At 37.9% G+C, this 27,614-nt stretch overlaps 1 protein-coding gene across 8 annotated transcripts in view; it reads left to right on the forward strand.

Annotated features, from left to right (window-relative positions):
- FNDC3B (fibronectin type III domain containing 3B) overlaps window positions 1-27,614 on the forward strand; it is a 397,533-nt gene that overhangs the window by 22,477 nt on the left and 347,442 nt on the right. The window contains exon 2 of one of the 8 annotated variants that reach the window (XM_077161047.1): window positions 4,366-4,467. The exons of the other annotated variants lie outside the window; for them this stretch is intronic. The gene's annotated coding sequence lies outside the window, so the exon portion shown is untranslated. The remainder of the gene's footprint in view (window positions 1-4,365; window positions 4,468-27,614) is intronic. 8 annotated transcript variants of the gene reach the window in all.

Genomic DNA, 27,614 nt, shown 5'->3' on the forward strand with positions numbered 1-27,614 from the left:
AGGGAAGTCTCTGTGCTACAGCTCTTTAGTTTAATCAAAGAGCGTGGTCCTGTTGGTCATTGGAGTTTAAAAAGAAGTCTCTACCAACTTTATAGTCACCATTGACCTCTAGTTCACGTCTGTTTATTACATTATGGACGTCTTTCTCAGCCCCTGCAGAGGCTATACACTTAAAATTTCTGGTTGACTCTCATGTGCCGTTTTTGGAGTAAGGAGATGTTAACTGACATAGAAAGTCTTCATTCTAGTTTAGAGATGCCTCTCTTTGGTGAAAGTTGTAGAAGGTCTTACTTCCTGCTGGTGGAATAGGGTAGTAGGATCATACCCGATAAAATGCCAGCTTGTTCTGAAGTGACATGATTGCTGTTCAGTTTGGAATATTGAAAAGTGGGCAGATTTATTTGGAAGCACTTTGTTTTTCCTACAAGTATGTAACTCCAGGGAGCACCAAATAGGATATGAGGTGTTCCCTTTTGGCTGTGCATTAGCAACGTGGCAGTTACTGATCTGTCATTTACTTTGAAAAGGAATTACAGAGCTTTGGCCTCATGCCTGGAGCAGCTCCAGATGGTCAGAAAAGATTTTTGTACTGAAGTCAGAAAGTATAGTGCAGTGTTGGAAGTCAGAAAGTATAGTGCAGTGATGGAATTGGTCTTGTCATGTTGGTATTAGAACACTGGCTTTCCGCTTTATCCCTCTACAAAGTTTTTGTTTCAGAGGGAGTATGGGGGAGAACGTGTTGCTTTAAAGTTATGGAATCCAATGTTTGGAGTACCTTTGTCCCCAGTGACAGTGAACTAGAGGTATGCTGTGTGGTCAATACAGTTGCTCTGCCAACCTCAGAGAACCCTCCACTCCCTACCGTTTAGCATTTACAAAGGACAAATGAAGAACTGGAATATAGAGATGTACCAAGACCGTTCTAGCTAACTTGAAAATGAATTTCATTTGGGTTACATGTGCTTATCTGGCAACCTGGTGTTAGCCCATAACTGTTATTTAGTGGCTGTCCTGTGTCTATCATCTGCCCATCTCCTGATGGGAGCTAGTAGGCATTACTTCATCTCCTTTCAGTGTTTCCTCATGATTCTGTGGCTGCTGGGCAGCCACGAAGTCTGGGTGTCCAATGTGAGTGGGGGGTGGTCCTGGGGAGGTAAGCAGTCAGGGCCGGTCTGGGCACTAGTGCTTCTTTTTAGTTTTACATGTGACCTTATCAACCCTGGAAGGGAAATGATGTGATTCCTATTTTACAGATGTGAAAACTGAGACTGGAGAGGTAGCAATCTGTGCTGGGTAGTCACTAGGTAGCTCCCTTCTCTAGTCTGTTCACACACTGTTTTGGAGAAATTTGATACACATTTCCTGCCCTTCCGGGGCAGAGGTGACTACAGGCTTCAAGAAGTCAAGCTTAATTTCCTCTGAGAAACTTGGGGCTGGTCTGAGTTGAGCCTTTTAATCAGGCTTGGTCACAAGACCCAGATTAAGGCCTGAACCTATGTGCTGTTTCTCCCAGACTGCTTGTGGTTATTGAATAACTTGAGGAGTTTGAAGAACATTAACAGAGTTTTATGTTTTCAAAGAAAATGTTACACATGGGAAGTGACATTAAGTTGCATCCCACAGAAAGGAATTTTTATCTGTTTTGAGATTTTGGTGCATAAATTGAAAACAAAAAAAAGTCAGTAATTTTGATTACTGTACTCTGATTGCACTGGTGTTTGACATAGGTAGGTTTCTTTTGGAGGCACTTTTAATGGACAGTTGCAAAGATTTTTGTTGTCATTCAGTAGCTAATGTACAGTATTTCCACAGTGCAGGTTTGCAGGGCTTGTGCCAGCTCGTGCTTTCCTCAGCTTGTAGCTCTTCCCAAGTCCTGCCTTAGGTGGGTGGCTTTTAAGCAGATGCTCTTTGTCCCCTCTGCAGACCTAAGGCTCGGCCAGCATCTCCTCCCCTCATGCAGACTTCCGTGGGCTTCCCGAACCCTGCTCTAGGCTGCTATGGTCCTGCTGCTTAATTTTCTTCTCTTTTAAAATCTCTACTGTTTAGATATTATTCAGATAGTAGTATTTTTCTCTATATGTTATCTGATATTATAATTAGGTCATTGGTACTTTTGAGATAGCTCCTTAACTGCAGGACCAGCCTACTGTAGTTGATGTGCTTTTTGAAGTCTTACTGGCTTTTTGATGTGAAGGATAAAAATGGTGTGGGGTCGGGTTTATCTGACTTGATGTAAATCTGACCTATGGGGTTTTTCCGCAATCACAAAGACACCAGAGTGTGGCTCTGCTTTTTTTTTGTTTTAATTACTTTATTACAGTTATAAATGAAACATTACTACTGTTTTATAAAAAATTCATAAAATCATAAGAGTACATTTTCTAAGTGTTATATATATTTATTTTTTATATATATGAAATGTTATATATTTCAAATATATATATTTAAAAGACAATCATCATGAATCATAGCATTCAATTACGTTGAGTTTCCTTTGTGAAACAGAATCTCTAGTGGCTTTTGGTACAGTCTTTACATCTGTATCACTGGAATGAAATAAAGCTATTGCCCTTGAAAAAATTTATTTAGCAGACCTATTAAGAGTCTTTGGGACTTGTGGTCTAGGAGTTAGTCCCACAGAACACAGACTCATTCATGGACCTAGGAAACGAACCTTTCCTTTTACAAGCTCTCGTGACATTTTTTTTTTTTTTTTTTTTTTTTTAAAGGAAAGACAGAGAGAAGGAAGGAAGGATAGAAGGAAGGAAAGAAGGAAGAAAGGGAAACATCTTTAAACATTTTCTTGTTTTATTGTATTTTGTTTTTCCGTTTTTTGTTACATGGGCTGGGGCCGGGAATCGAACCGAGGTCCTCCGGCATAGCAGGCAAGCACTTTGCCCGCTGAGCCACCGCGGCCCGCCCGACGTGACATTTTTTAAAATGCAATTTTATTGAGATATATTCACACACCATATAATCCATCCAAAGCATACAATCATTGGCTCATAGTAGCATCTCATAGTTGTGATCATTACCATATAATTTAGAACATTTTCATTGCTCCCAAAAAAGACATTAAAAAGAAAATCCCAAACATCCTGTACCCCTTATCCTTCCCCATTATTATGGTTTTTTTTAACCAGTTTTATTTATACAACATATAATTGAAACTAAGTGTATAATCAGTTCTTGGTATAATCATATAGTTATTCTTCACTGCTACAATTAATGTGAGAACCATTCTCATTTCTTCTGAAGAAAAAAAAAAATCCCATTACTCCATATATCCCCCTACTACTGACACTTAGCTTTGGTATAGTGCCTTTGTTACCATTCATGCCAGAATATTACAGTGTTACTGTTTACTGTAGACCTTAGTTTGCATTAATTGTACTTTTTCCCTGTGTGCCACCCTATTATTAATAAAAATGCCTTGTTTATAGTGACATGTGTTTGTTCTAGTTCATGTAAGAACTTTCTTATATTTATACAGTTAACCAGGATCATTGTGTGCTCTAGGTTTTGCTGTGTTGTACAGTCCTTGTTTTTATCCTCTGGCTCTCCTTCTGGGGACATACACAGCTCTAGGCTTCCCCTTTCCAGCAGCTTGCCCTCGGCTTTAGTAATTACATTACGGTACAGTACCACCGTCTCATGACTTTTTAAATACATTTTAGGGGCTTTCCCCTGTGGTTCGTTTTGAAGAAAGTTCATTTGGGAACTAATGGTTAAATACTTATTTAAATATCCCACACATGCAGGCTCTGGCACTGTTCCTGTTGCAGACCACACCCGTGGCACTGCCCACGGGCTCCTGGGGCCCCCTGTGGTCCCCACGTCTCTCCATGCCCTCCCAGCCCCGCATACCCCCAGCCTGGGTTGCTGCAGCCTTGCACCTTGGCCCAAGGCCTGATTCAGCTCTCGGGTCCTGCTCCCAGGCCATCCCTGGGCCCATCTGTATCTTCCCTCGCTCTTTTGGATGCTTCTACTTTCATTTTACACTCTGGGGTCATCAGTTATCTTCTTTATATCCATGGGACTGGGACTCTGAGCTCACCTCCTATATTTCCAGAGTCAGAGCTGATGCTGAAGAAACACTTTAAAGAAGATAAAAATTAGAAGTGACTGGCCTGAGAACGACTCCCCTACTATCAATTCTCCACCTGTATTTCCTCAAACTGTTTACTTTAGTTAATCTGTAGTTCTGTCCTTCTGAACCGCTGACCAAATATTTGGGCCAGAATGTTTTTTTGAGGAGTGCTCATTAATAACAAGAAACAATTAAACTGTTTTGTAGGGAAATTGAATAAAAATAATAAACATGGTTGGGCACTGTTTTAAGTGCTTTACATTTAATCTTCACAGCTCCATCTGCTTTTTTGTGAATGAAAAGCCTGAGGCACCAGGATGTTAAAAGCTAGTAAGCTGCAGAGGCAGGATTTGAACCCAGGCAGTTGTGATCCTCAGGTACGTTGTGTGGGGCAAGAGAGAACATAGATCATCCCCTTCCTGAAACCCCATATTCCCTTGTAAATCTTTTCTGTTGTATAGTTCATGTTCTTGGGTCAACTTCTTGTGCCTTTGCCTCAAAATGTCGCTTTCAGCTTTTTTCTCCTGGCAACTGCTTGGTGAAATTTACTAGCCCTGTCAGTCAGTTTTTGCCTTTACCCCTTCACCCATGTTCCCAGGAGAATAGCAGGTGGGTAACTGCATTTAAGGCTCAGGAGATGGTCTTACGTTTGGCCACTGAGTTTTTTTTAATTTTATGTTTTTTTTTCTTATTTGTGACATATATAACATATTTACAAAAAAGCAATAAATTTCCCAGTACGTTGTAACAAGCAGTCATAAAATAGATTTTAAAGTTTGGTATGGGTTACAGTTCCATGATTTTTCATTTTTTCTTTTAGCTGCTCCAAAACACTTGTTCTAGTTTCCTAGCTACTGGAATGCAACACACTGGAGACAGTTTGGCTTTTAATAAAAGGGGATTTATTTCGTTAGTTCTTCAGAGGAAAGGCAGCTAACTTTCAATTGAGGTTCTTTCTTACATGGGAAGGCACAGGGTGATCTCTGCTGGCCTTCTCTCCAGGCCTCTGGGTTCCAACAGCTTTCCCCAGGGTGATTCCTTTCTGTATCTCCAAAGGTGTGGGCTGAGGTGCGAGTGCTGAGATGAAGTATGCTGAGCTGCTTGAACTGTGCTACGTTGTGCTGTCTCATTTAAGCACTGGCCAATTAAATCAAACATCATTTATTACAGCAGGCATGCCTCCTAGCCCACTGCAGATGTAATCAGCAACAGATGAGGTTCACATGCCATTGGCTCGTGTTCCCAGCAACAGAACTAGGCACCTTCACCTAGCCAAATTGACACCTGAATCTAACTATCACAATACTGGAGACCAAAAGAAATACCAATATAATGATTCAGCAGTCATACTCATTTGTTAAATCCTATCTTCTCTGTTATACTTCCTTCTCTTTTTTTGTGAAAAATAATATATATGCAAAAAAGCAACAAATTTCAAAGCACATTGCAACAATTAATTGTAGAGCAGATTTCAGAGTTCGATATGGGTAACAGTTCCACAACTTTAGGTTTTTACTTCTAGCTGCTCCAAGACACTGGAGACTAAAAGAAATATCAGTAGAATGATTCAGCAATCTTACTTGTTTGTAAACCCTACCTTCTCTGTATAACTCCACCGTCACCTTTGATCTTTCTCTCACTCTTTAGGGGTATTTGTGCTATGCCCCTTCTAACTTTTTCATTTGGAAGCCGGGCTGTAGGGAGATGGAACTAGCTAATGTTCTGGGAAGACTGTCCCCTCTGCATTTCAGGACTTTTCTGATCCAGGGACCCATCTGGAGATTGTAGGTTTCTGGAAAGTTACCCTAGTGCATGGAACCTTTGTAGAATCTTATATATTGCCCTAGGTATTCTTTAGGATTGGCTGAAATGGTTTTGGTTGGGGTTTGACAAGTTATGATACGTAGCGCTGTCTAACTGAAGCTTATGTAAGAATGACCTCCAGAGTAGCCTTGGCTCTATTTGAACTCTTTCAGCCACTGATCCTTATTTGTTACACTTCTTTTCCCGTTTTTGGTCAGGATGGCTTAGTTGACCCCACGGTGCCAGGGCCTGGCTTATCTCTGGGAGTCATCTCCCATGCTGCCAGGAAGACTTTCACCCCTTGGTGTCATGTCTTACGTAGTGGGGAGAGCAGTGTTTTCACTTGCAGAGTTGGGCTTAGAGAGAGTGAGGCCACATCTGAGCCACAAAGAGGTGACTCTTTATATATACATAAAACAGCCTCTCAAAACCTAGAGTAACAGTTATGGCTCCAAACTAAATGTGACTACTATGAGCTTATAATCTAGGCCCCTAGTTTTCTTGCAAGTATTTTCTGTGATCATACAATATATATGTTTTTAAACTTTTTTTTATTGTATAGTATAACATATATACAAAGTGAAGAAATAAAAAAGCAATAGTTTTCAAAGCACTTTTCAAAGAGTGGTTACAGGATAGATCCCAGAGTATGTCATGGGCTACCATATGATCCTCTCATATTTTTCTGGCTCCTCCAGAATATAGGAGGCTATAGGGCTTAAATACTTTTTTTTTTAACGTGGGCAGGCACCAGGAATCGAACCCGGGTCCTCAGGCATGGCAGGCAAGCATTCTTACCTGCTGAGCCACCGTGGCCCTTAAATACTTTTTTTTTTATCATCACAGTTGACTTTTTTCCCCTTCTTTTTTGGTGAACAATAGCATATATACAAAAAAGCTATAAATTTCAAAGCATAGCATGACAATTAATTGTGGAACATATTTCAGACTTTGACATGGATTACAGTTTCACAATTTTAGGTTTTTTACTTCTAGCTCTAAAATACTGGAGACTAAAAGAGAGATCAGTTTAATGATTCAGCATTCATATTCATTTGTTAAGTCCTATCTTCTATGCATAATTCTACCATCACCCCTTTGATCTTTCCATACCTCTCTTTGGGGTAGTTTGGGCTATGGCAATTCTAAATTTCTGATATTGTAAGGGTCTGTCACTAATATGGAGTAGGGAGATGAAACTATCTGATGTTCTGGAGAGGCTGGGCTAGGTTTCAGGACTTATCTGGACCAGGGGCCCATCTGGAGGTTGTAGGTTTCTGGCAAGTTACTCTAGTGCCTGGAACCCTTGTGGAATCTTATAACTTGCCGTAGGTGTTCTTTAGGATTGGCTGGAATTGTCCTGGTTGGGGGTTGGCATGTTATGAGAGGTAGCGAGGTCTAACTGAAGCTTGTGTAAGAGCAACCTCCAGGGTAGCTTCTTGACTCTATTGGAACTCTCTCTGCCTCTAAAACTTTATTAATTACACTTCTTTGCCCCCTTTTGGTCAGGATGGAATTGTTGATCCCACGGTGCCAGGTCTGGATTCATCCCTGGGAGTCATCTCCCTTGTCTCCAGGGAGACTTTCACCCCTGCATGTCATGTCCCACGTAGGGGGGAGGGCAATGATTTCACTTGCATAGTTGGGCTTACAGAGACTGAGGCCATGTCTGAGCAACAACAGAGTTCCTCCAGAAATAACTCTTAGGCTTGCTTATAGGTAGTCTAAGCTGAGGTCATACAATATTTGCTCTTTTATTTCTGGCTTATTTTGCTTCACCAAATGTCCCACAGGTTCATTCACATCATTCCATGCCTTACAACTCTGTTCCTATTTTTAGCAGCACAGTGTTATAGCATATGTATAAACCATCATTTGCCAATCTGCTTCTCAGTCAGTGCATCTTTCAGCCACCCCCCATCTACTGATTCTCATGTATAATGTCCAAAGTCAACAGTCCATTGACACTCTCAATTTTAGATAATTTCATTGTTCTCAAGAGAGAGACAACCAAAAAAACCACACCTTCACCAAATAAAAAATCCAGACCCTCTAACTCTTGTTCCTTCCCCCATTAGGTACCACTGATCTGATTGATGTTTTCCTTTAAGCATAGCCTATAACATGCAATAGCAGTTTCCCTTCTATGCCCTGAAATTATGCACTCTGTACAGGATTCATACCTTTGTAGTAGTTCATGCAAGAACTATGTCCCCTATATTATGTATTATAAACCTCTGATTTTACCTTTACCATTTTCATGAAAGTGAAATCATGCAACAATATCTACCCCTTGTCATGTGCTTCAGGACATCATTTCATCTTACTGCTGCATTATATTCCATTATATGCATATACCACATTTTGTTAATCGGCCATTGAGTCTTGATGGGTATCTCATCTTAATGAGAACAAAGAGAGGCTCTTCTGTATTCATTTATGTATTTTATTTAGCTAAGTAAAATGTTTTGTAGTTTTTATGTGGCTAGAGTGAGCAAATACAGTAATGACATTTAGGCAGAAATTGAAATCTTCCAATAACTGGTGGATTTTTTAAGTCAGTCATTATATTCTTCTCTTGCTTTTGGTCTGGTTGGCCTCAGTTTCTGAACCCTTTTCACTCCAGTTGGACTTGTCACAGTGTCCTGGAGGCCTCTCCGAGGTTGTGCCTCGATGCTCTAGCTGGGTGGCTCTTGTTTCATCAGCACCCGGAGGGAGTTGTGAATTTGGCTGACAGTTCCACTTAGTCATCTTCATTTAATTGGCTCTTTTATGTTTCTGATTCTAGTATGGGAATAGCCTGAGACTATTTTAGAGAGGCTACCAAAACCATTTATAAGTTGATGTCTTATATTTAAATAGCACTTTATTTTCTTGCCTGCCATGCCAGAGACCCTTGTGCCTGCCCATACAAAAAAAGAAAAAAAAGTTAAATAGCACTTTATTTACAAAGCAGTTTTCTATATATGATCTATCTCATCGTTTTCACAGTGGTCCTGTGAGGCAAATAAATTGGGTATTGTCACAATTTCAAACCTAACCTGAGGAGAGTGTGCCTTTCAGGGAAGTAAGGGGAGAAATTAGGCCAGGATTCCATTTTCCAGATTCCAGGCCCCTCTCTTTTTTCAGGGCAAAATATTGTCTCAAAATGAGTAACATTTAACTGAAAATCTGTAAGTGCATAGCTTGCAGACTTTTAAAATGATATGAACATTAAAATATTTTTATCATGCTAATGCTTTTCCCAAATTGTGCTATTAGAATATTTTGACATTTGTTTTTTATCATCTCTGAGTCATAGGTGTCACCAAGGTACTCAAAGTTTCAGGGAAATACCAGTTTATACACATAAACTCAGTGTCTCAGCGTCTAGAAAAGTACAACTTTGAACTGTGTGGCTGTTACAAGAGCTTATAGTCTAGGCTTCAGTTTTCTTTTAAGTGTTTCTGAAAGAGACCATAGCATAATTTTTCTTTTATTTCTGGCTTATTTTGCCCAACACGTTGTCCCTAATGTTCATTCAGTTTGTTGGGTACCTTACGATGTCATTCCTTTTTGTAGCCACACAGTATTCATAAATATCTTTATCACGCAGGGTTCGCCTTTTGGCTTCCTCAGTCTTTGTACGCTTTGGCTCCCTCTATCCATTGATCATCATGGACGATGTCCAAAATAAATAAACCATTTGACATTCATTTTTTTTGACATTCTTTTTAAAAATGCACATGGAATTAGAAATCATTCAAGTTACTGTAATTGTTTAATTTCAGGTGATTTAGTGCTGGGTCCACCAATAGAATGCAACCTCTTGAAGACCTTTAAAAAAAAAGAAAAGGGTACATCCTATACTTAAGAATTATTCTATCAAAATAAGACCTTTGGCTGTTTCTGGAGTGTGTTAGCTAATCTACCCTGTGGTTTTCTCTCTGTGGAATTGGTGAAATGAAGAAAGATACAAATAAAATCCAAAACCAAGTTCTGTGAAAGAATTAATACTCTTTTGGGCATACAGTTATTTGGAAATTCATAAATTCTTATCCTTCCTGTAGTGACTGCAGAGTGGGGAAATGACTGTAGCACTCTACTCACTGTGAAATTGATGCACATTTATTATGACTTCTAACATTTACCTTTTACTTTAAGAAAACAAACAAAAAATCCATGCTTCATAGATAAGGTTTTTGTTTTCTAAGATTGTAATTGAAATTTTTGAACTTACATAAAATTAGAGAATAGTAGTGGATACCATATACTTGTCACCCAAACTAACAACCATCAACTCCTGGTCTTCTTGTTTCATCTAGATCCCTATCCATTCCTTACTACGTATTGTTTTGAGTCAAATTCCAGATGGTTTCATATATAAGTATTTCATTATTTTTTCAAGTAAGAACTTTCATAAGTATTTTCTTCTAATTTAAAACAAAAAGTTTTCCAAATGAAATATTGGAATTTTTGCTACATAGAATTAATGGTTAGGATTATGTAATTTCTAACTAATTAGCACTTTTCAAGTTGTTTTTGAAAAAACAACTTGTTTTTGACTGACAAACTTCATTTTCTTTTTCTTAAATGGGGAAAGAGTTATATATAGTAACAGACAGATGCTTGTTTTGGTGTAGTAGAAATCAACCTATTTTTCAAACTTTAAAAAATGCTTCTTATTGAAAAAAATAAAGATGTTCTATAAACTTTTGAACTATTGTGTGTGGGAGCATGATGTTTTTAAGTTTTTATGTATTTTCACTGCTTACATTTCTCAGCTGTTTCATACAAGTTAAATACAGTATAGCTTAGCCTACGCAATCATTAATTTAGACTCTACTGATTTGGAATTTTAAGTTAGTTGAATATTAAGTGGGTTTCCATTCAAGGACTGTGTTTGTTAAATGCAAGCGGTTATTGAGGAGAATTTGGAAGATTTTACAGACTAAGGTTTATTGGTTCATTTATCTTTAGGGATGCACCTGTGTGACCCATTTTAATATCCTTATGGTATGAATTTAACTTGATTTGGGAAAAATAACCTGGATAATACAGACACACACAAACATAAGATCTATTAATTGATTATAATGTTTAGTATAGATAACACTATGAATAAAACCAAGTTAATATTTTTCATTCTAGGTGAAGAGCCTATTTTGTGAAAGATGATCAAATCTAAAAGACTTTATGCATTATTTTTCCATAAACCTACAACTTCTTTAATAAAAAATAAATGAAAAAAATTTAAAAGGCAAATGAGGGCAGGCCACAGTGGCTCAGGCAGAGTTCTTGCCTGCCATGCCAGAGACCCACTTTTGATTCCTGGTGCCTGCCCATGTCAAAAAAAAAAAATAAAAGGCAAATGAAAATTTTGCTAATGAATCTTACCATTTCTCTTAAGTGTCCCGAGATAACATGGAGACCAGTTGTTCCGGACAGTCTCTCATACAGAACTTGTTAACTAGAAAAGCCTGTGAGCATTATTAAGGCTCTGAAGCATACTGTAGGGCTTAATAATAATAATAGCAAATATTTTCACAGTGCTTGCTATTCTGACCACTTACGTATAAGATTATTAATACTCACCACAATCCTCTGAGATAGGGGTTGTAATTACCCTTGTTTTACAGATGGGGAAACAGAGCCATGGAGAGTCTAAGTAATTGGCTCCTAATTCCATACTGGCTCTTAACAACTCTGCTGGGTTGCCTCATTGGTTTATAAAGTGGTTTATAAAGTGAAGTACTGATAGCTCATATACTAAATACTTGTTCCTTGTATTTTCTTCAGTGAAAGAGTCGTGCTGTCCAGTAGAACTTTCTGAATTGATGGAAGTGTCCTATCTGCTTTAGCCAATATGATGATCACTATTCCTGTTTTGAATCCCATGTGGCTAGTGTGGCAAAGGAAAATAATTTTAAATTTAATATAATTTAAATTAATTTAAATAGTTAAATGTAGCTAGTGGGTACAGTACTGTACAGAGAAGTTTCAGAGGCTGAGGGACCTGGGAGAATTTGTAGTTTATGTTTTCCCAGAGGACTGACAGCATCTTTGACATTTTGTCATTATGTTATTATCTCAGCCTCATTAGGATAGTCAGTGGTTGTATGATTAGATAGTAATGATGGTAATGAGAGTGAAGATATTTTTTACAAATAAGATAATTGATGTTTTAAAACCAGTGTTTAGGGTGCACAGGTGGTTCAATGATAGAATGCTTGCCTTTCATGTGGGAGACCCGGGTTCGACTCCCGGACCATGCACCCCCCCAAAATAAATAAATAAGTAAAAACCCGTGGTGTTTAATAACAAAATCTTGTTTGATCGCCAGTGTAAGAAATCGTCTGCCTACCACATCTGGAGGCATCCCCTTGTTAATTCCTTTGTAACCAAGCAAAAATTGCCTTTACATTTCCTTAAGCCTTTCATCCTCGTAGAAGCATTCTTGTTTTGTAAAGAGTCCAGCTCCTTGTTCAAGCTTAACATCAAGGAGTGATAAGACAGTAAATTGGACTTTATAGGTCAAATGCAGCCATTAAGAAGTGTTTAGCTCTTGTCTTCATCTTTTTTCTAAAGAGCTCCCATCTATGAAAGTACATCAAGAAAACCCAATGGTAATAAAGCCAGGTTTCATTTCAGACGGGACCACATAAACTATGACATTGATGCCTCCTCTAATGTGCTTTCATCTAAGCCTTTATGAGGCACTTAAGCCTAATTATTTTAATCTTTTCTTTATGTTGATGAAAAGGGCCAGAATGGTTGTTTCCATCAGCACCGATGGAGATCTGAAATACAGGCGAGCAAACATCCAGATGGTGGCTGGTTTTGGACCTTGGCCACTTAAAAGACATAATTAAATATGTCTGCAGTGCCCTCATTCAGCAGTTAAAAAACAGACATTTTCTCTGTTTATGAGATTGAACTTAGCATTTGTTTAAGTGAAGGGCTTGTAGTACTATGGCCAGGTGCTACTACTTAGCTACTGTGTTAACACAGGCCTGGAACTCTGCTAAAAGTTCTGTAGGGAAAGAAGTTGCCTCTAAACATTGGGAATTATCATTGTGGCCGGGTGCTCTCAGCAGGTCTTGTTTGCCCACCTCCTGTTTGTTAGTTACAAAGTTCGAAAGTAGAGAGCCAGAACTGAGTATGAAAGTGGATTGGGACTTTTAGGCAAAAAGTATTGAATGGCAGGTGACATTTACCCCTTCCTGGCTGTGGCACCAACTTTGGTTTGAAGTTGGGTGCATCATTTAGTTGCTGTGGACTTTGACTTTTCCACTTGGCAAAACTAATTTTTGAATGGGAAACCACATCACTAGAAAGCGATTTGACTTTTTTGAAAAGAGAATTATGGTTTATTTGTGGAATAAAGGGTAGTTGAGTGTTTACTATAACTGCCTCATTGCCCATGTACTCAATATTTATGCTCTTAATGGAGAGTTAAGGAGCAGGTGAGCCTTATTTAAATGTATTTGATAAATTATTCTCATGCAGTTCATTATACAGTATGTTCTGTAGTTACCTTTTTAAAAACATTTTTATTAGAGAAGCTGTAGGTTTACAGAAGTCATGCATAAAATACAGTTTCCATATACCATCCTACTATTTTTGCTTACAACTCATGAAAGAACATTTTTATAATTACTCTAATTGTAGTCCATCACTTGTAATAGGGATCACTCTGTGGTGTACAGTCCTATTTTTTAAATTCTAGTCACATCTATACAACCTAAAAGTTCCCCTTTAATTACATTCAAATATATAATTCAGTGCTGTTAATTAGATTCATAATCTTGTGCTTGAAGTTCATCTTTTTTCACCGCAACTTTAAAACTGAGTCAGCCTTGTAATGGTGTGATGCTTCTACAGCATAAGTTTGTCAACTGACCTTGTTTATGTCCCCTTCACTGAGAAGCTCTCATTATTTTAGGCAGCAAAATAAAAGTACATTTATTCTGTGCTTTTTTCCTTGTCCCCTGCCCCCACCATGTGACCCCCTAAGAACTGTTCTCTTTTTTGGAAGCTAGGCCTTCTCTCCTGGATTGAGGAGAATGCTATGCTTTATCTTAGAGCAAGATGTGTATCACAGATAATGACTGGAAGAAAATTTTCTCTGGTTATGACCTTGTAAAAGATGTATTGATAGTACATTTACCTGTTAAGTGACCCAGCAATCCCTCTTCTGGGTATATACCCCAAATAATAGAAAGCATGGACTCAAACATATGCTTGCACACCCATGTTTATTGCAGCATTATTCACACTTGCCAACAGATAGAAGCAACCCATGTGTCCATTCATTGAGAAACTAGGATATAGGTTATTAGGGGCTATGGCTGGGGTGGGGGTGGAGAACAGATATTTAATTCCTGATTGGTGTAGAGTTTCTGTTTGGGGTTTTAGAAAAGTTTTGGTTATGGATGGTGGTGATGGTAGCACATTGTGAATGTAATTAACACCACTGAAATGTATATTTGAAAGTGGTTAAAGTGAAAAATTTTGGGGATGTATATATGTTACCAGGATAAAAACAACAATACAAAATTCCACTGTGCAGTACAAAGAGTGAACCCTAATGGAAAGTCTAGACTGTAGGTAATGGTATTATAATAAGGTTTCATCAGTTGTAATAATAAGGTATTCAGTGCAGAATGTTAGTAACAGGGAAAACTGTAGGGGTGTGTGTATTATATGGAAACTATAGTTCTGTATGATTTTTTGTAAATGTACACCTGCTCTAAAAAAATAAATAAATGAAAGAGCTTTTGCATGTTGGTGTCTTGTTAATAGAGTCAGTGAGATTTGTTGCTTGTGAAAAAAGAATCTTGTCTTCTGGCTGTAGAGGATAATTTCATTGTGGAAGATGTCACAGGTATCTTACTTTGCTATTTTCTAGCATGGGCTATGCTTTGAGGACTGAGAAAAATAAGGCAATTTTAGTCTGTTTTGAGCACATGGAAAGGAAGCTGTTTCGTAACTGTTGGGCATGTGAAACTTGGCAGGCCTCAAGCCCATTAATGACCGCAGTCACATGATTGATTACCCGTTGGAGACCCACAGTTAGCTTATTGCAGAGCTGCATCTGGCATAATTGATGTTGTCATCTAAGGTCAAAGTACCCACCCTGTTCTAGCAGCTGACTTCTTGACTTGCATGTTCAATGTATGGGTGAAAGTTTGTGTAACTGTATGCATGTTTATAGAATTATAGTTTTAGACATGGTCCAGTCACAACTATTTGAACTGGTTGGTTTGAATAAAACATTAAGGAAATTGAAGAGTCCATCCTTTTTCCTCTCCTTCTATATTTGGGAAATGTGTTTTATTTTGTTTTGTTTTGTTTGGGGAAAAGAGGATTACCCCAAACCAAGTTACCTTGTTGGGCCCCAAACTTGGACAATGAATTAAAAACATGAAATAATATAAACTAATTTTAAATGTTCTTTGCTAGTCTTTCATGAAGGCTAGTGAGCTTTTTCTTGAGGGATTTCCTATAGGGAGATGTTATACTCTCTTATGAAAGGGAGTGGAGGTTGATGAGTGTGGTAGTTAGGTTCAAGTGTCAACTTGGCCATTTGAAGGTGCCTAGTTCTATTACTGTGGACACAAGCCAATGGCATGTGAATCTCATCTGTTGCTGATTACATCTGCAGTGGGCTAGGAGGTGTGCCTGCTGCAGTGAGTAATGTTTGATTTAATTGGCTGAATGCTTAAATGAGAGCTCAACATAGCACAGCCCACACAGCTCAGCCTACCTCATTTCAGCCCTCACAGCTCAGCCCAGGCCTTTCGAGATGCAGAAAGCAATCACCCTGGGGAAAGTTTTTGGAACCAGAGAGGCCTGGAGAGAAGGCCAGCAGAGATCGCCCTGTGCCTTGCCATGTAAGAAAGAACCTCAGTTGAAAGTTAGCTGCCTTTCCTCTGAAGAACAATACATTTTTAAGTAAATAAATCCCCTTTTATTAAAAGCCAATCCATCTCTGGGGTGTTGCATTCTGGCAGCTCGCAAACTAGAACAATGAGAATGTGAGGGAGTAGTCAGAATTATATGGGCAGGTCTTAAAGCTTCTTTTTGCTACTGATACTAGGGAACATTAGGAGTTAACCTTTCTTTATGGGGAAAACATGGCAAGTGGAATTCCAATTTGAAAGATTTTTATTTCAAGTTTTCTGTAACCCATCTCAGTTGGAATTTCTTCGATTTTGTTTGGGGTTATATAATTTTTATCAAAAGAGTATTTTTCCTTGTTTTTATGTCTTCTAAAACTTTGGAAGAAGAGCCTTTTTTTTTCCCTTTATGGCTTTTATCATGTTTGCTCTAAATGTAATAACATAGATGTAATTTAGCCCCCATTTTCCTTTCATCCTAATAACTTATAAATCTGATTGTTGAGAGATATGCACAGTACTTGTGGTTCTAAATCAAAGAATTTTAATTGATAGGAACCAGGGAAGTCACTTGATTCTCCATTCCAACTATTGCCAAAATCCTTGTGCAACGTCCTTGGCATGTGGTCATCATCCTGTGCTAGAGTCATTGTGATATAGTAATAGTCTCCCAGTCCTGATTCTGTCACTAACCACCAGTTGGGTTTTAGGTATCTTTATCTTTATGATCAAGTGAAATGATATAAGTGGACCAAGGTGGTCCAATCTCTTTCAGCTCTCAATCTCTGTGAATATCTACTGATAATGAGTCTTCAGCTTTGAGAGTGAAACATTTACTTTTTTTTTCTCTTTATTTCAAATTGTCATGGTTAAGAACAGGCTTCTAAAGCACTGTTTTTCCATGTATTTTTAACTAGAACATGCACTGAAAAACATGTTACGTTGTAGCTCAGTATACACACATACCAAAAAATATCTATATGCATATAACTGAATTAGAGTTTCACAAATCAGTGCTTACCTTTTATTGTTGTTTTTTGGATGCAATTCTAATCTACTTTATTTTATTTAAAGAATGCCAGTCAGTGACCCCCTAAATTGATGATATGACCCAAGAATGGGTCTTGACCTGTGGTTTAAGAAACACGACTCCATAGCAACCCAGATCAAGTTTGTTTCTTCTTTCATATGACAACCCTTCAAACTCAGCTACAGGTAGCTTGTTTGCCTTTAGTCCTTATCTTCTGTAGGCTTGTATGACTCGATTTTTTTTACTTACCACCTTCTTGGTCACCTGTCCCTAGAGATATATAGCTTGTCTGTGTCCCTTGTAAAACATAATGACCAGAAAGAAATGTCATCTCAAAATAAAATCAAACTTGGGTCAGTTCTTCTCTCTACTTCTTTTCCTGCTAAAGTCTACTTACTATGTGCTGTACATTTGTTCTACCAATATTTATTCCGTACACATTTACTGAGCCACTGCTGTGTGCTCAGGACTTTGGTGCTTGGGAGGAAAACAGAACTCTCTGCTTTCAGACTGTACATTGTAGAGAATTGTGCTAACTACCAAGAGCTGGACCCAGCCGCTCATTCATAGATCTTCCCGGTTAGCACTGTGGCCCGTGGTCTTGTGTGGGTCTCTGTTACTGTGTGCTTGTAGACATTTCCCCTCTGAATTGTGAACTCATCCTGTCTTTCTACTCAAGTGCACATCTCAGCTGATAAAATGTCATTTTCTAGGGAGAAAGTGGACACTAAGTTTTCCCTTTATTTTAATTCTTTTAAAAAAAGTAAGTAGAAATTAGTTTAAAAACTCATCATTATAAAAAATAGTACAAAGTATTTTTTCCAGTGGTTCAGAATGGTTAAGGAAGGTTGAGTTTTCATAATATGTGATGAAAGCATGTGAATTCACTTCAGATCACAAAGGCATCAGAAGGGGATTTTATGAAGTATATACTTTCTTTTCTTTTCTTTTTTTTCAGGCACCGGATGAAGTATATACTTTTAAATAAAATTATGAGTATTCTTAGAGTGACTTTGGTATGGATAAATTTGGGCCAGTTTAATGATTTTAGAGGTTGAATTGCCTTTTCAGTTTCTGTTATATGCAAAGTAATAAGTTGGGGTGGAGGGAGAGATTTGAGTGAATATAATAAATAAACTGTTCCTATCTTCAAATCTTGCATTTGAACTAGCAAATAAAATCCACATGCATAAAATTATGTAAACTAGTGATCCAGCCACATAATAAGGCAACTTTGAATATGGTTATAGGTAAGTAGAATTAATCAAGGAAAAATAAGTGAATTAGTAATGAAGAGCATGTCTGCTATAAGTTAAATGTGATTAAAGGAATCTGGAGCATTTTAAAATCTGTGCTTAGGTGAAGTTGCTGTTTATTTATTTTTAAAAAAGTCTGAGTTTTTTTCTTTCTATTTTTGGAAAAATAAATTAGAAATTTATCATAAAAGATATAAATGTATTCCCAATATCAGAAACTAATGCTTGTATAATGAAAGTGCATGGGAAACAAGCCCATGACATTATTCAATAAGAATGGCATTGCATTGATCCAGGGGTGTGAAAATCATCATAGGGTGGCATTTTCACATAGGCCTCTTGGTTCTGAACTACATAAATATCAATTAAAACTTTCTACTCCAGGTTAACAGATGGTAATTTATGTTGAGCTTTATAAACAAAACCCTAGAACATTACTACACTTAATAGAAGAATGCCCTTTCCCTTCTCTGCACAAAGATTTTAGCCTCTAGTCTGGTTGTCTAAGAGAAAATTAATGAATTCTTTTTCTGTGATCTCATGTAGAAAGGCTCCCACTATGGAAATATTTGACTTTTTTTTTCAAAGAAGAAAACTTGAATACTTTTAAGTTGCTTAGTAATTTAGTTTCACAACATTGGACTATTAAAGTGTTTGGGCACCTGGTATTAAAGTTACCTAAAAAAAAAAAAATCATATATTTTTTTATTAATTAAAAAAAATTAACAAAATATTTAGAAATCATTCCATTCTACATGTATAATCAGTAATTCTTAATATCATCACATAGTTGCATATTCATCATTTCTTAGTACATTTGCATCGATTTAGAAAAAGAAATAAAAAGACAACAGAATAAGAATTAAAACGATAATAGAGAGAAAAAAAAAACCTATACCTCACATGCAGCTTCATTCAATGTTTTAACATAATTGCATTACAATTAGGTAGTATTGTGCTGTCCATTTCTGAGTTTTTATATCCAGTCCTGTTGCACAGTCTGTATCCTTTCAGCTCCAATTACCCCTTCTCTTTTTTTTTTTTTTTTAATTAACGGAAAAAAAGAAATTAACCCAACATTTAGAAATCATACCATTCTACATATGCAATCAGTAATTCTTAACATCATCACATAGATGCATAATCATCGTTTCTTAGTACATTTGCATCGGTTTAGAAGAACTAGCAACACAATCGAAAAAGATATAGAATGTTAATATAGAGAAAAAAATAAAAGTAATAATAGTAAAAACAAAACAAAACAAAGCAAAACAAAAACCTGTAGCTCAAATGCAGCTTCATTCAGTGTTTTAACATGATTACTTTATAATTAGGTGTTATTGTGCTGTCCATTTTTGAGTTTTTGTATCTAGTCCTGTTGCACAGTCTGTATCCCTTCAGCTCCAATTGCCCATTGTCTTACCCTGTTTCTACCTCCTGCTGGACTCTGTTACCAATGACATATTCCAAATTTATTCTCGAATGTCCATCACATCGGTGGGACCATACAGTATTTGTCCTTTAGTTTTTGGCTAGACTCACTCAGCATAAAGTTCTCTAGGTCCATCCATGTTATTACATGCTTCATAAGTTTATCCTGTCTTAAAGCTGCATAATATTCCATCGTATGTATATACCACAGCTTGTTTAGCCACTCTTCTGTTGATGGACATTTTGGCTGTTTCCATCTCTTTGCAATTGTAAATAATGCTGCTATAAACATTGGTGTGCAAATGTCCGTTTGTGTCTTTGCCCTTAAGTCCTTTGAGTAGATACCCAGCAATGGTATTGCTGGGTCGTATGGCAATTCTATATTCAGCTTTTTGAGGAACCGCCAAACTGCCTTCCACAGTGGTTGCACCATTTGACATTCCCACCAACAGTGGATAAGTGTGCCTCTTTCTCCGCATCCTCTCCAGCACTTGTCATTTTCTGTTTTGTTGATAATGGCCATTCTGGTGGGTGTGAGATGATATCTCATTGTGGTTTTGATTTGCATTTCTCTAATGGCCAGGGACATTGAGCATCTCTTCATGTGCCTTTTGGCCATTTGTATTTCCTCTTCTGATAGGTGTCTGTTCAAGTCTTTTTCCCATTTTGTAATTGGGTTGGATGTCTTTTTGTTGTTGAGTTGAACAATCTCTTTATAAATTCTGGATACTAGACCTTTATCTGATATGTCGTTTCCAAATATTGTCTCCCATTGTGTAGGCTGTCTTTCTACTTTCTTGATGAAGTTCTTTGATGCACAAAAGTGTTTAATTTTGAGGAGCTCCCATTTATTTATTTCCTTCTTCAGTGCTCTTGCTTTAGGTTTAAGGTCCATAAAACCGCCTCCAGTTGTAAGATTCATAAGATATCTCCCTACATTTTCCTCTAACTGTTTTATGGTCTTAAACCTAATGTTTAGATCTTTGATCCATTTTGAGTTAACTTTTGTATAGGGTGTGAGATATGGGTCTTCTTTCATTCTTTTGCATATGGATATCGAGTTCTCTAGGCACCATTTATTGAAGAGACTGTTCTGTCCCAGGTGAGTTGGCTTGACTGCCTTATCAAAGATCAAGTGTCCATAGATGAGAGGGTCTATATCTGAGCACTCATTTCGATTCCATTGGTCGATATATCTATCTTTATGCCAATACCATGCTGTTTTGACCACTGTGGCTTCATAATATGCCTTAAAGTCAGGCAGTGCGAGACCTCCAGCTTCATTTTTTTTCCTCAAGATGTTTTTAGCAATTCGGGGCACCCTGCCCTTCCAGATAAATTTGCTTATTGGTTTTTCTATTTCTGAAAAATAAGTTGTTGGGATTTTGATTGGTATTGCATTGAATCTGTAAATCAATTTAGGTAGGATTGACATCTTAACTATATTTAGTCTTCCAATCCATGAACACGGTATGCCCTTCCATCTATTTAGGTCTTCTGTGATTTCTTTTAACAGTTTTTTGTAGTTTTCTTTATATAGGTTTTTTGTCTCTTTAGTTAAATTTATTCCTAGGTATTTTATTTAGTTGCAATTGTAAATGGGATTCGTTTCTTGATTTCCCCCTCAGCTTGTTCATTACTAGTGTATAGGAATGCTACAGATTTTTGAATGTTGATCTTGTAACCTGCTACTTTGCTGTACTCATTTATTAGCTCTAGTAGTTTTGTTGTGGATTTTTCTGGGTTTTCGACGTATAGTATCATATCGTCTGCAAACAGTGATAGTTTTACTTCTTCCTTTCCAATTTTGATGCCTTGTATTTCTTTTTCTTGTCTAATTGCTCTGGCTAGAACCTCCAACACAATGTTGAATAATAGTGGTGATAGTGGACATCCTTGTCTTGTTCCTGATCTTAGGGGGAAAGTTTTCAATTTTTCCCCACTGAGGATGATATTAGCTGTGGGTTTTTCATGTATTCCCTCTATCATTTTAAGGAAGTTCCCTTGTATTCCTATCTTTTGAAGTGTTTTCAACAGGAAAGGATGTTGAATCTTGTCAAATGCCCTCTCTGCATCAATTGAGATGATCATGTGACTTTTCTGCTTTGATTTGTTGATATGGTGTATTACATTAATTGATTTTCTTATGTTGAACCATCCTTGCATACCTGGGATGAATCCTACTTGGTCATGATGTATAATTCTTTTAATGTGTTGTTGGATACGATTTGCTAGAATTTTATTGAGGATTTTTGCATCTATATTCATTAGAGAGATTGGTCTGTAGTTTTCTTTTTTTGTAATATCTTTGCCTGGTTTTTGGTATGAGGGTGATGTTGGCTTCATAGAATGAATTAGGTAGTTTTCCCTCCACTTCGATTTTTTTGAAGAGTTTGAGGAGAGTTGGTACTAATTCTTTCTGGAATGTTTGATAGAATTCACATGTGAAGCCATCTGGTCCTGGACTTTTCTTTTTAGGAAGCTTTTGAATGACTGATTCAATTTCTTTACTTGTGATTGGTTTGTTGAGGTCATCTATTTCTTCTTGAGTCAAATTTGGTTGTTCATGTCTTTCCAGGAACCCGTCCATTTCATCTAAGTTGTTGTATTTATTAGCGTAAAGTTGTTCATAGTATCCTGTTATTACCTCCTTTATTTCTGTGAGGTCAGTAGTTATGTGTCCTCTTCCATTTCTGATCTTATTTATTTGCATCCTCTCTCTTCTTCTTTTTGTCAATCTTGATAAGGGCCCATCAATCTTATTGATTTTCTCATAGAACCAACTTCTGGTCTTATTGATTTTCTCTAGTGTTTTCATGTTTTCAATTTCATTTATTTCTGCTCTGATCTTCGTTATTTCTTTCCTTTTGCTTGCTTTGGGATTAGTTTGCTGTTCTTTCTCCAGTTCTTCCAAGTGAACAGTTAATTCCTGCATTTTTGCCTTTTCTTCTTTTCTGATATAGGCATTTAGGGCAATAAATTTCCCTCTTAGCACTGCCTTTGCTGCATCCCATAAGTTTTAATATGTTGTGTTTTCATTTTCATTCGCCTCGAGGTATTTACTAATTTCTCTTGTAATTTCTTCTTTGACCCACTCGTTGTTTAAGAGTGTGTTGTTGAGCCTCCACGTATTTGTGAATTTTCTGGCACTCCGCGTATTATTGATTTCCAACTTCATTCCTTTATGATCCGAGAAAGTGTTGTGTATGATTTCAATCTTTTTAAATTTGTTAAGACTTGCTTTGTGACCCAGCATATGGTCTATCTTTGAGAATGATCCATGAGCACTTGAGAAAAAGGTGTATCCTGCTGTTGTGGGATGTAATGTCCTATAAATGTCCGTTAAGTCTAGCTCATTTATAGTAATATTCAGATTCTCTATTTCTTTATTGATCCTCTGTCTAGATGTTCTGTCCATTGATGAGAGTGGTGAATTGAAGTCTCCAACTATTATGGTATTTGTGTCTATTTTCCTTTTCAGTGTTTGCAGTGTATTCTTCACGTATTTTGGGGCATTCTGGTTCGGTGCGTAAATATTTATGATTGTTATGTCTTCTTGTTTAATTGTTCCTTTTATTAGTATATAGTGTCCTTCTTTGTCTCTTTTAACTGTTTTACATTTGAAGTCTAACTTGTTGGATATTAGTATAGCCACTCCTGCTATTTTCTGGTTGTTATTTGCATGAAATATCTTTTCCCAGCCTTTCACTTTCAACCTATGTTTATCTTTGGGTCTAAGATGTGTTTCCTGTAGACAGCATATAGAAGGATCCTGTTTTTTAATCCATTCTGCCAGTCTATGTCTTTTGATTGGGGAATTCAGTCCATTAACATTTAGTGTTATTACTGTTTGGATAATATTTTCCTCTACCATTTTGCCTTTTGTATTATATATATCATATCTGACTTTCCTTCTTTCTACACTCTTCTCCATACCTCTCTCTTCTGTCTTTTCGTTTCTGACTCTAGTGCTCCCTTTAGTATTTCTTGCAGAGCTGGTCTCTTGGTCACAAATTCTCTCAGTGACTTTTTGTCTGAGAATGTTTTAATTTCTCCCTCATTTTTGAAGGACAATTTTGCTGGATATAGGAGTCTTGGTTGGCATTTTTTCTCTTTTAGTAATTTAAATATATCATCCCACTGTCTTCTAGCCTCCATGGTTTCTGCTGAGAAATCTACACATAGTCTTATTGGGTTTCCCTTGTATGTGATGGATTGTTTTTCTCTTGCTGCTTTCAAGATCCTCTCTTTCTCTTTGACCTCTGACATTCTAACTAGTAAGTGTCTTGGAGAACGCCTATTTGGGTCTAATCTCTTTGGGGTGCGCTGCACTTCTTGGATCTGTAATTTTAGGTCTTTCATAAGAGTTGGGAAATTTTCAGTGATAATTTCTTCCATTAGTTTTTCTCCTCCTTTTCCCTTCTCTTCTCCTTCTGGGACACCCACAACACGTATATTTGTGCACTTCATATTGTCCTTGAGTTCCCTGATACCCTGTTCAAATTTTTCCATTCTTTTCCCTATAGTTTCTGTTTGTTTTTGGAATTCAGATGTTCCATCCTTCAAATCACTAATTCTATCTTCTGTCTCTTTGAATCTATCATTGTAGGTATCCATTGTTTTTTCCGTCTTTTCTACTTTGTCTTTCACTTCCATAAGTTCTGTGATTTGTTTTTTCAGTTTTTCTATTTCTTCTTTTTGTTCAACCCCTGTCTTCTTCATGTCCTCCCTCAATTTATCGATTTCGTTTTTGAAGAGGTTTTCCATTTCTGTTCGTATATTCAGCATTAGTTGTCTCAGCTCCTGTATCTCATTTGAACTATTGGTTTGTTCCTTTGACTGGGCCATATTTTCAATTTTTTGAGCGTGATCCGGTATCTTCTGCTGGCGTCTGCGCATTTAGACAGATTTCCCTGGGTGTTGGATCCAAATTTTGGAAGATTTTTCTGTGAAATCTCTGGGTTCTGTTTTTCTTATCCTGCCCAGTAGGTGGCGCTCGTGGCACATGTTTGTCTGCGGGTCCCACCAGTAAAAGGTGCTGTGGGTCCTTTAACTTTGGAAAACTCTCGCCGTCCGGGAGGTTCGCTAGCTGAAGTGGCTTGGAAGAGTGCCAGCCGGCCTGGGGTCCGAACGCGGGGAGGGTCCCTGGCCGCCGCAGACCGGGAAAGCACCCGTCCGAATTTCCTAGTCGACCCGGGGCGCCAAGCGTGGTGGGAGGGCGCCAGCCGTAGCGGCCCTCCCGGGAGAGTGCACGGTTCCCAGGGAGTCACGGGTTTGGAAGGGGCCCCCCCCCCGTCACTGTTCTCCGCGGCCTGGGAATTTCCGATCCAATTCTCTCAGTTGGTCTGGGGGGCCTCGCCTGGTGTGGGCGCCAGCCACCGCAGTTTGAGGGGACCGCCTGTCCAATTCTCCCAGCCAGCCCGGGAAGGGGGAAGGGAGTGACTCCGGCCACTTGCCGCCCCGCCCGGTGAAACCCGCGCCCCTCGGCGATCTCACCAGAGCGGGTTCTCTCAGCCAGCCAGCCGTTCCAGGATGGGGTATGCTGTCTTTTTTATCTCTGTCGTGGCTTCGGGAGGTGTTCTGTATCGTTTCTACTCCCCTAGTAGCTGTTCTGGAGGAGAAACTCCTCAGTTGCCCCGCGGAAACTTCCGCTTGGGCGGACGGCGCTCAGAAATCATATTTTTGGTTTCAAAATAAAATGATGCCGCAAAGACAAAACTAACAACCAAAGTAAAATACTCAGAGAAGGAAAGCATGTTTAATTGCATGGTTTCAATTAAATATCCAAATTGTATCTCTCATTTTAAACTTTTTCTGTGAACTTCCTTCCACTTGTTCTTTTTTTAAAAGTATTTTTATTGAGAAATCTTCACACACATACATTCCATACATGGTGTATACTCATTGGCTCACAATGTCATCACATAGTTGTGTATTCATCACCATGATCATTTTTAGAATATTTGCATAACTCCAGAGAAAGAAATAAAAAGAAACCTCATATATCCCATACTCCTTATTCCTCACTCTCATTCATCACTAGTATTTCCATCTATCCAATTTATTTTTACTCCTGGCCTCCTATTATTTATTTATTTAATCTTTTTTTTTTTTTTTTAACTCATCTTTCCATATCCTGGATAAACGGAACATCAGACACAATATTTTTACCATCACACAGTCACATTGTAGTTACAATCATCTTCAAGCAGCAGGGCTACTGGAACACAGCTCAACAGTTTCAGGTACTTTCCTCCAGCCACTCCACTACACCATAAACTTAAAAAGGGATATCTGTATAATGCCTAAGAATAACCTCCAGGATAACCTCTCGACTCTGTTTGAAACCTCTCAGCCACAGATCACTTGTTCTTTAAGGTGAGATGACACTTAGCATTAACTTTTGCAGTGTGCTCTTCCCTCCCTTTAAAATATGTGAGAATATGGGTTTCATAATGTGACTGTGTAAGTGGAGTCTAAGGGGTTAGGGAGAGCGAATACAGATGTCCATTTCCAAGGCAGATAGACGTTGTAGATCTCTGTGTATCAGAAGAACGTGGGAGGAGCCATTTCCCATTTTGTCAAGACTTACAGAATGTATTAATTTTCATTGGGAATGACAAATTTCATTCTGTGAAGAAATCTATCTTGCTTTTCATCCTAGCTTCCTTGAAATGAGCAGCAATCTGGGCTGATGGAGATAAACATTTACATATACTGAAACATTTAGGTTGCTACAGATGAAGAACCTGGTGCTTTTGATTGAGTGTAATCGACACAAAATGCTTTTGACTTTAATGAGAGTTTTTTGCCTGCTGCCACTTAGGTGCCTGATTCTTTCTTGTGCTCCTTGCTTTGAGGGATATCACCTAAAATGAGGGTGGAAATTCAGTTTTGGAGGTTCTTGCCAAAGGCAACTAGGTGTCTAAGGAAGCTCTTCAGGTGATGACTGTCATATGATGGCCATGAGTGTTGAAACTTCAATTCATTATTCATGAGTGTTGAAACTCTGATTCAAGAGATAAAGAACACTCTAACCTCTTTTCCCTGCTGAGCTTTCATGTAGGTTTTTTTCATAAAGAAAACAGGAGTAGCTCCCAACACAATCTCGATGTTGCAGCTCTAGAGGAAGCTGTGTTGGGAGCTGCAACATTGAGTGCACCCCTGGTTTGATTAGTGGAGGGACTAGGAAGAACAGTTGAATTTGGCAAATACTGATGCAGAACAGATTTCAGATAATCAGATATAAATTTTGCTGTCAGGACATTTCACCATCAAGGCAGAGGTCTCTTGGGATTCTTTTTGTGTTGCCTTTAGTGAGGCCTAACTTTAGTATTCAGTGTTGTACACATTGAAATTTGTGGAGATGGTAAATAATGTTTTGATAGATATAACCTGGGAAATCACCCATTTTCTTTATGATGGGAATTCAATTTCTAATAAGGAAAGACAAGATCTAGAGCAGTCTTTAAAGTAAGGAGGGAACAAGGGAGATTTCTGATAAGCGCCCCTCCTTTTATTTGCAAGCTAATGCTTGTCACCAGAGAAGTATTGGTCTGTAAATGAAAAGCATGGAGGCAAAAAATCCATTTCCTTAAAAAAAAGATGGCAAGTTGATTTTTGCATTCCTAGACTTGTTGATTTGGCAGCCTTGGTAACTGAAATCCTGTCTATGTGACTGTCGAAAATCTCAAATGCTTGGCTTCAAATTTGAAATCATAAACAGCATTGTAAAACAAAAGAATGACTTTAGAATTTTAGAAGGTGGAAAAGAAGAGAAAAAGATTGACAAATAAGTCAGGTATTTTTTTGCCTTTATGTATGTTGGGAGTTTGTTTAAACCTCTAGTCTGTATCAAGAAAATGGAGCTATAAACATTGGTAACACTCAAAACCAGAAAAATAATGGATTATTTTATTAAATGCCCACGCTTTACTCTTAGACCTTGTTGCTAGCGACATTCAGTTATAACCTGGAAGAGTTTGGGGGCACTACCCAGTTTCACTAATTGCCTGTATCCAGGCTCTGAAAGGGGTGGGACAGCTCATGAATTGTCTCTTGAAGCTGAGTGTGTTTCAGCCATGGCCATATATATCTTTAGGTTGGAGGTGATGGAACCTGCC

This window comes from Tamandua tetradactyla, chromosome 5, assembly GCF_023851605.1.
Source record: "Tamandua tetradactyla isolate mTamTet1 chromosome 5, mTamTet1.pri, whole genome shotgun sequence".
In the NCBI taxonomy this organism is placed as follows: domain Eukaryota; kingdom Metazoa; phylum Chordata; class Mammalia; order Pilosa; family Myrmecophagidae; genus Tamandua; species Tamandua tetradactyla.